The sequence below is a fragment of the Bison bison genome, unplaced genomic scaffold (genome assembly GCF_000754665.1).
Source record: "Bison bison bison isolate TAMUID 2011002044 unplaced genomic scaffold, Bison_UMD1.0 scf7180017864473, whole genome shotgun sequence".
Lineage (NCBI taxonomy): Eukaryota > Metazoa > Chordata > Mammalia > Artiodactyla > Bovidae > Bison > Bison bison.
This window is the reverse complement of record NW_011495034.1, coordinates 20640968-20648944: the sequence shown is the minus strand read 5'-3', so window position 1 is coordinate 20648944 and position 7977 is coordinate 20640968. Positions and strand designations below refer to the sequence as shown.

At 50.9% G+C, this 7977-nt stretch overlaps 1 non-coding gene across 1 annotated transcript; it reads left to right on the top strand.

Annotated features, from left to right (window-relative positions):
- Positions 1-1154: 1154 nt before the first annotated feature.
- On the top strand, positions 1155-1226 carry TRNAE-CUC. The gene has a single exon. It is a non-coding gene; the product is annotated as a tRNA-Glu (tRNA).
- The last annotated feature ends 6751 nt before the right edge of the window (positions 1227-7977 follow it).

The following is a 7977-nucleotide window of genomic DNA, read 5'->3' as shown; positions in this document are numbered from 1 at the left end:
GTTGTGAAATGGGGCCTCGCCGGTGGCTCAGTGGTAAAGAATCTGCCTGCAATGCAAGAGCCTGCAATGTAGGCCTGGCGGGCTACAGTTCATGGGGTGCAAGAATCGGACACGACTGAAGTGACTTAGCTTACACTGTGAAGTATCTGGAAGGGCATGTGGGCAGAGGCTGTGGCCCTGAGGAGCCCAGTGTTACTCACAGCTGATCTTGAACACATGTGAGGGTGGAAGAAGGGGCGAAATGCCTCTTGAGCCCTGGCAATCTCAGCCTCGGGTTGGCATGTGGCACCTTCTCCCTTGACCGCTTTCTTCCCTTCTTCCCTGCCCTTCCTCCAGCATCCGCCACCCTGTGCATCCCACAGAGGTCCACATCTCAGAGCCGGTTCCTGTCTCCATCCTGGAAGGACCACAGGCTTTGCTGAGGAGCATCTAGGCCAGTGCTTCTCTCACTTCAGCAAGCTCTCTCATCACCCAGAGAGTCCTAAGCAAATATAGCTTCTGATTCAGGGGCTCTGGAAGGGGCCTGAGACTCTGCATTTCCAACAAGCTCTGAGGGTGATGCTGATGTTGCTGGTCCAGGGATGACACATTGAGTACTAGAAACCTGGAAGTAGGACAAGCCTTTCTTCTGCTAATGTGGATGGCCTCTTACAGCAAACCATTGGAATCTGATCTCTCCTGTAAACCCTGTTCTACCAGGACTGGAGATGGAATGAAAGGAGTGGACAGAGCCCCTCATCCTGTCCTGTGCTCACTTCAAAGGATAAAATCAAAGGTGACAGATGCAAACTTCCCCCTCTGGCACATCTGCTCCCAGGCCCAGGCCCTGCTCCCAGGCACTGCCCTCCATGCAGAGGGTGGGCTGCAGTGAGAGCTGGTGCGCTGGGCCTATCTGAGACAGGCCGGGCCCAAGTGCATCAGGGTCCCAGGGTCTGGGTCAGAACACTTGGTCAAGTTGAACACATGGCTGAGCTTGGGTTTCCTTATGCACACACTGGGGATAACAATAGCTATTGCCCAGGTTTGTTGTTGTCATCGATAAAAATAATATTTGTAATGTAGTAAGTATTAGGCAAGAGGCAAATCATTATGCACAATGCATTGTTCTAAGCGTGAATTAACTCATTTAACTCTATTAACAATGAGGAGGGGTTTCCCTGGTGGTCCAGTGGTTAGGACTCTGAGCTCTCACTGCTGAAGTCTGGGTTCGATCCCCAGTCGGGGAACTAAGATCTCACAAACTGCACAGTGCTGCGAGAAAACAAAGAAATAAAATAAAAATTAAAAATAAAACCTATGAGGGAGGTAAAATTATAATTATTCTTTCTGTTTTAAAGGAAGAAAAGTTCAGAGAGGTGCAGTGAGTAGCCCAAGGTCACACAGTTAGGGAGTGATGAAGGTGGGATTTGAATCAAGGGCGTCTGACCCTGCTGCTTCACGAATATCAGGGGTGCTTGGTGAATGAATGAATGAGTCTCAGCTCCACTGTGAGGTCCAGAGAAACTGCTCTCTCTCTCTCTCAAGTATATTTGTTATTTAAAAACAACAAACAAAAAAAGCTTTTTGAAGAGCTAACCTATTCACATTGTTCAAAAGGAACAAAGAGATAGAAACTGAAAATTAGCCCTCAGGGCCTCGATCCCCCGCCACCCAGGTCCTTTCCTTAAGGCGACCACTCTTACCAGCTTCTTATACAAACAAACGTATATTCTCCTTTTAATTCAGATAATAGCATGCCATATGGAGTATTCTGCTTGGATAATTTTCACTCCATGAAGATCATTCACTTTACCAGAAGACTTTCTTAAACTCCGTCCCCCTCCCCAAAGCCTGAAATGTCTTCATCTGTGGCGATGAACACTGAATAAAATGCACAGAAAGTGTTTACCATGGGGCCTATCGAATAATAAACACTTCACTCCATCTAATTGATTGTATTTTATTGAAGCAGGGTAACGGAAGTGAGAGTTGAAATGGCCTCCACTCTGGACAGGCCTCGGAGGCCAATCCTGGCTCCTGAAGGTGACGAGATTTCCTGTTGAAGTTTGTGGTCAGATAATGAACCATTTATCCATGAAGACAGGAAGGGAGGAAGGAAGGAGCAAACCAAAACATGGAGGAAGAAAACTTCAAAACCACTCTGAAAAATAGAAACTGAGCCCCCCAGCCCCACCCTCACCCCCTTTCAGTGGCCTCGCCAGCACTGAGGTGAACACCATCTGGCTTCAGACACTTTCCCTCCACACCCCAGCATCAAGTCAAGTGAAATGGGACAGGAGGAGAGAGATAAATGGGGTTGGTTCACACAGAGCCTCTAGATTCCATGCTACAGTGATGAATAATGTCCAAGACCCAGAAAACACACAGCTTGGTTGGGTCTGGGCCTCTTACTCATACAGAGGTGTGAGCAGAGGGGAGCAGAGCTCCTGTCCTGCTAAACTTGTGGAGCTACGATTCCAGGGCCCTGGCAGGAGCCCCTGGTGACTGGAACAGTCTGCTACCCAGGCAGATGGCCTGCCTGGCTCCCCACTCTGGACGTCCGGCTGGCAACGGTGTCATTGGCCCACACAGATCTGGGCATGAGAGGAGGGTCTCTTACTATCATGAATTCATTTCTTTCCTCCTAGCCATTGAAATCCCATTAAAAAAAAAAAAGACCCCAACATAACATTTAAATAATAGCAAGTTTCTTCTAATCTTTTCATATTTTTTTAAAATCACCGTTTAAAAGATTTTTTTCAAATTACCCTTGGAAACTCCCACTATCTAATAATTATCAGAAAAAAAGGAGAGAGGAAAAGGAAACGGGGGGAGAAGAAAAAAAAAAAAAAAAGCCCACCAGAGGCAGGGAAGCTCTGCTTTGTCAAGGAGAAGGAAATAAAGAGAAATCAGCCCAGCTTCAAAGGGCGCATTTCCATAATTGCCCTGTAACTTTGGCAAAATGAATCTGAGCGGCTGAGAAGAGCACAGTCTCTCAGATGAGTGCACTCCAAAGGCCCTGAGGGCTGTGGGCCCACTTGTTAGCCGCCCAGAGCAGTGAGAGAATGCAGGACAAAAGCCATGAAATCACAGCCTTCTTGTCCTAGACGGCCAGCCTCAGAGTAAGACCTTACCCTGCCTGCCTCCATCCAGCTCCAGCTCCCCGTCATGGGGTGCGTACACGCACACGCGCGGGCGTGCGCGCGCACACACACACACACACACACACGCACATTCCAGGTTAAATAAACAAGTAAATAAATAAATGCATTTATGTGCATGGAAAGACTGGCAACAGTTAAGAGGTGGCAATAATTAGGAGGCAGGAGTTAAGCTTTCAGCTGTGACCATATTCTTGTAACCTGCTCCTGATATAAATATCCAGGGGAAAAGGCTCTAACTTTACAGGCACACGTCCTCTTTAGGGTTGACTCTGGCCCTCTGGCCCAAGACGATGCCACCTCTAGTGGCTCCTCAGGCACCAGGCTGAGCTGAAAATCTGATCTTTCTTTTTCCCAGGATGGCACAGTTTCCTGTTTGCCTCCCTCACTCCTGCTTCCCCATTCCAGGGCTAAAAAGTTTTTTTTTTTTAAGAACAAAAACACTCCACTTAGCGCCCTGTGTTAATGTTTGCCTCCGCAAAGCTGTGGTTTCTGGGAGAAAATACCTTCCGTGATTGCCTCCAGACACCTCTCCCCTCTCTCAACTATATGTTTCTCAAGCTTGGCATTGTTGACATTTTGGACTGGATAATTCTTCGTTGCAGGGAGCCCGACTTTGCCTTATAGGACCTTCCCTGGTTTCCATCCATGAGATGCTAGCAGCACCCCTACCCTATCATGACCACTGAAAGTGTCTCCAGACATTGCCATCTGTCCCGGAAGTGGGGGGATCACCTGGCTGACGACTGCTCTTAGGAGCTCTTCCGGGTCTCTCGCCCTGAGTGCTCATGCTTTCCAGCTTCAGGAAGAGATGCCTTGTGGGGTTTTCCATCCAGACCTTCAGGATGGCCTTGAGAGGGGCTGGAGCTTCTGTTCAAAGGGGAACAGCAGCAACATTAAAGCTAAGTTGGTGACACAATAGATGGATTTTTTAATGTGGTCAAGTAGGCTGGCTGGACCAGGTGACAGCGACCAATTAGGATCCAGGGGTGGTTTCTAGAGAGGTTACGGGGCCTTTTCCTCCCTGTCATTGTCTTGGGAACCCACATTTCTTTCATTTGCGCCTAATCCTAGCCAATGTTGGATTTGTAAGAAATTCTGAACAAATTCATCTAATCTGATCTCTTCCAAGTGGCAGCTGATGAAAGCCTGGGATCTTGAGAGAGTATGAGGCTTGCCCCCACTCAAGTTGCAAGTGCTTCTAACCACAGATGCAATTGTTACACACCTGCAATTGCTCATTTTCATTTGATAGAGGTAGAAGGTACATGCAACCACAAACTACAGGATGCAGAGGACATTTCTAGAAGGATATAAATAATTAGGCCCAAAGTGAATTCCTGACAGAAACTCTCAACGAACCAGCGAAGGCATCTGACATCCAATTCCTTCCCAAGCATTCAGTCCCTCTCTCTAATCTTCCAGAACCCAGGCCTAAGACAGAGGACCCACTGGCTCTGCCTGGTCACCAGGTGCCCAGAGGACAGCAGCCCAGGAGGTGGTCCCTCCCTCTCCCTACTCCTCCTCTGGAGCAGGTGAGTGGCTGGTTCCTTCCACCGTTCCTCTCCCCAAAGCCCCCTGGCCCTTCCATGCTGCCTTCTGACTGGAGACCCTGCTTCCTCCTTGCTGCATTCCACCCCAAAATAAATTCAATTGGAAACCATGAACCTGCTGGTCCCAGAGGTGGGCCATCACTTAGGGAGATAATTTTATTCTCCTCTGGCTCCCTAGCCCGGCGAAGCACCCCCACCTCCAGCTCCATGCAGATAATGAGAGAAGCAGTGACATCTACTCCTTCCTCTGACCTAATTGATTATCCCCACACACCTCCCAGTGCTTTGCATAACCAGCCCCGACAGCAGGAACTCCTTCCAGGCAGAGTGATTGACATATTTTATTTCTAATTGAAGCTTAATCAGTACCAAGGATGAGATTCCCAAATATTTTCTCTCTCTCTCATTCTCTGGCTTTCTGTTTTTCTCTCCCTCTCTTCCCCAGTTTCCTTTTTAAATCATAGGGCCAGATGATAAGGGACAGAGGCAGTTTCTAGGATCCCTGAATAGAGTGATGAGGTGGGGAACTCAGGAAGGAGGTCCTGAGAGAAGGCTGGGGAATCTATTTCCTGGTGAAATGAAAGTGTTGCAGAGAAATGGTCTCCTCTTCCCCCTATTAGCTGAAAAGCCTGTGGGCTTCCTTTCTGTCTTGATCACATTATCTTATTGGTGTCACCTTGGGACTATTGGGGCTTCCCTCATGGCTCAGATGGTAAAGAATTTGCCCACAATGTGAGAGACCTAGGTTCAATCCCTGGGTAGGGAAGATGCCCTGGAGAAGAAAATGGCAACCCACTCCGGTATTCTTGCCGGGAGAATCCCCTGGACAGAGGAGCCTGGTAGGTTACAGTCCATGGGGTCGCGAAGAGTCAGACACGACTGAATGCCTGAACAATAACACTTGGGGCCATTTGAAGTGGCCATGTATTCTCTGCGACAGGCAAGATACACACATCCTGGGTCTCTCCCAGGTCTACCTCCACTCTCCTCTGGTATCACGTATCCTGCCCTTTCAGTGGGGGTGTGATTGGCCTCCTCCAAGGACCAATATCCCCAGAATAGGATGGGTTGACATGCTGACCAAACCGACAGGCAACCAGACCAGACCTCTCCAAGCTGAGGCTGGCCTCTCCATGCCCATCTCCCTCTGAATAGACGGATGCATGGCTCAGTCTCTTGCTGGACGGTCAGTGTGGAAAGGCTGTCCACCCAACTTCTGCGCTCACTTGCTCTCCCTGCTGCCCTCCTGCCTGGAGAGTGTCCCTTCTCCCTGAGTTCAGCTGGGTCCTCAGATGTCTGACTTTTATGGCTGATGGGAGAGGGTGGGGCAGAATACTACCAGGAGTTTGAGGAGTGGGGATCAAGATTCTGGAATATAAGGACAAGACTAGAGCCATTTACTCCTCCTACCACATGCTAGCACCGGACATGCTTTGTCTCTCATCCTCGCCACCACCCTCCCAGGTCACTAGTCCCATTTTACAGGTGAAGAAATAGGGTGCAGAGAAGCTCATTGTCTGCCCAGAGTTTCCCAGGATGCAGAGAGGGGGAACTCTGGTCTGTGCTCCATGAAGCCTGTGAGTTACTAGCTGAGGGGCTATCAGACTTGTCCATGTGCAGACACTCATGTTAACCAGAGGTCTCTGCCCGGGTATGCCCTGGCCTCTGAGGTTCGAGGTGCCGGCAGCTGGAACGGGACTCCACGTCTGGAGGCACTATGTCCAGGGCCAGGGTTGAACCACAGTCTATGCCTGCCACCTGGGAAGGAGCCTAAAGTCTCTCTTCTGGGTTAGAGGCTAGAGGAACAAGTCCCATCTTTGCTGGGTATACGCTTCTGTCTCACACGCCCACAGTGGGCCCCAAAGGCCGAAGACCGACCCTCCCTGCCTGCCCTCGGGGAGCCACCACACCAGGCTCTCCCAGCCTCCAGGCGGGTCAGCTGGGGCACAGAAGTGGCGGCTGTGCCCCCTGGGTGGGTCCTTGCTGGACTCCCTCCGCTTCCACCGCATCTCTAAGATGTACAATATGACGCAGCGCCCTGTTCCATGACTTCGAGTGTGCAGTCTCCCCCAAACTTCCGGGGACCCGCAGAGATGTCACATGCCCCACTGTGCGGAGGCAAACACAGGGTGTCTGGCCGCTCTATACATTTACCAACTCCACGTGGGAAGGGAGATGCAAAAAGGATACTCCCACTTTGTATCCCAAGGCGCCACTCTTCCAGCATCTCTACAACTTACGTCACAGTTGGCCAGGGCTGGCTGACTTCAAGGGAGAAAAGAAGGCGCGGAAGGGACAAGACGCGCGGCCTGGCTGGAGAGGCCGCCGAGGCAAGCGCCGAGCGGCCCTTTTGTCCTGTAGAGGGAGCTCCAGCCCCAAATTTCCCGGCTCCCTCCCCCGGCCCGCCCACCCCTGTCCGGCCTGGAGCCGGACTCCGGGTTGGACCCTTGCATCGGCCCGAACCGCAGCTCCCCCGCCTTCCCCGCGAAGGGACCTCAGAAAGCTGCCCTTCTAGGGCACTTTGGGAAAACCCACTGGGGTGCCAAGACGCACAGATGCCGCGCGGAACCGACCCCTCAACTCATAATGCGGGCTGGGCAGTGTCAACAAGGGGAAAGGATGTGCACCCCTGGATTTCCTGCTCCTCCATACACCCCCACTCACTGCCACCCCACATCCATATATCTATAAGGAGGTGTCTGGGGGTCCGTGTGGTTGGAAGGGGGTCTGAAACGGAGCTTACACAGTCCCTTATACAAGACTGAGTCTCCGTTGTGTCTATGGAAGGATGGGGGGCAGGCTTCCAGATCCTTCTTATGAGTCTTTCTGCTGTGTCATCAGACAAGGCCCCAAGGCCCCGCGGTTGCTTCAGTGGAACTGGGAGCTGGGCCCAGTTTCCCGGCTCCTGGAGGGGAATCTTGCCCCGTTTCCCACCTGTCTCCTCTGCCCTTTCTTTCGAGCGCCCGGGGTACTTCTCCAACCGCCTCTTCTCCAGCGGCGCCCCCAGCCCGGCCGCTTCGGCCTCTCCTTCGCTTCTGCTGTCCCTGACTCGCCTCGCCTTCTTTTCTGCTGATTCCGGCGACTCTTCAAACATGGGCGTGGGGTGGAGGGTAAAACAAAACAAAAAGCACCAAGCAGACCCCTCTCGGGGCAGACAGGCGGTTTATAGTCAAAGTGGCAACAGCTCATTTATTTAGCCAAAAATAGATACTTTCTTGTACAATTTGGTTCACACATATGTACATTTTTCTGTATATACAAAAAAAAAAAAAAAAAAAAAACAA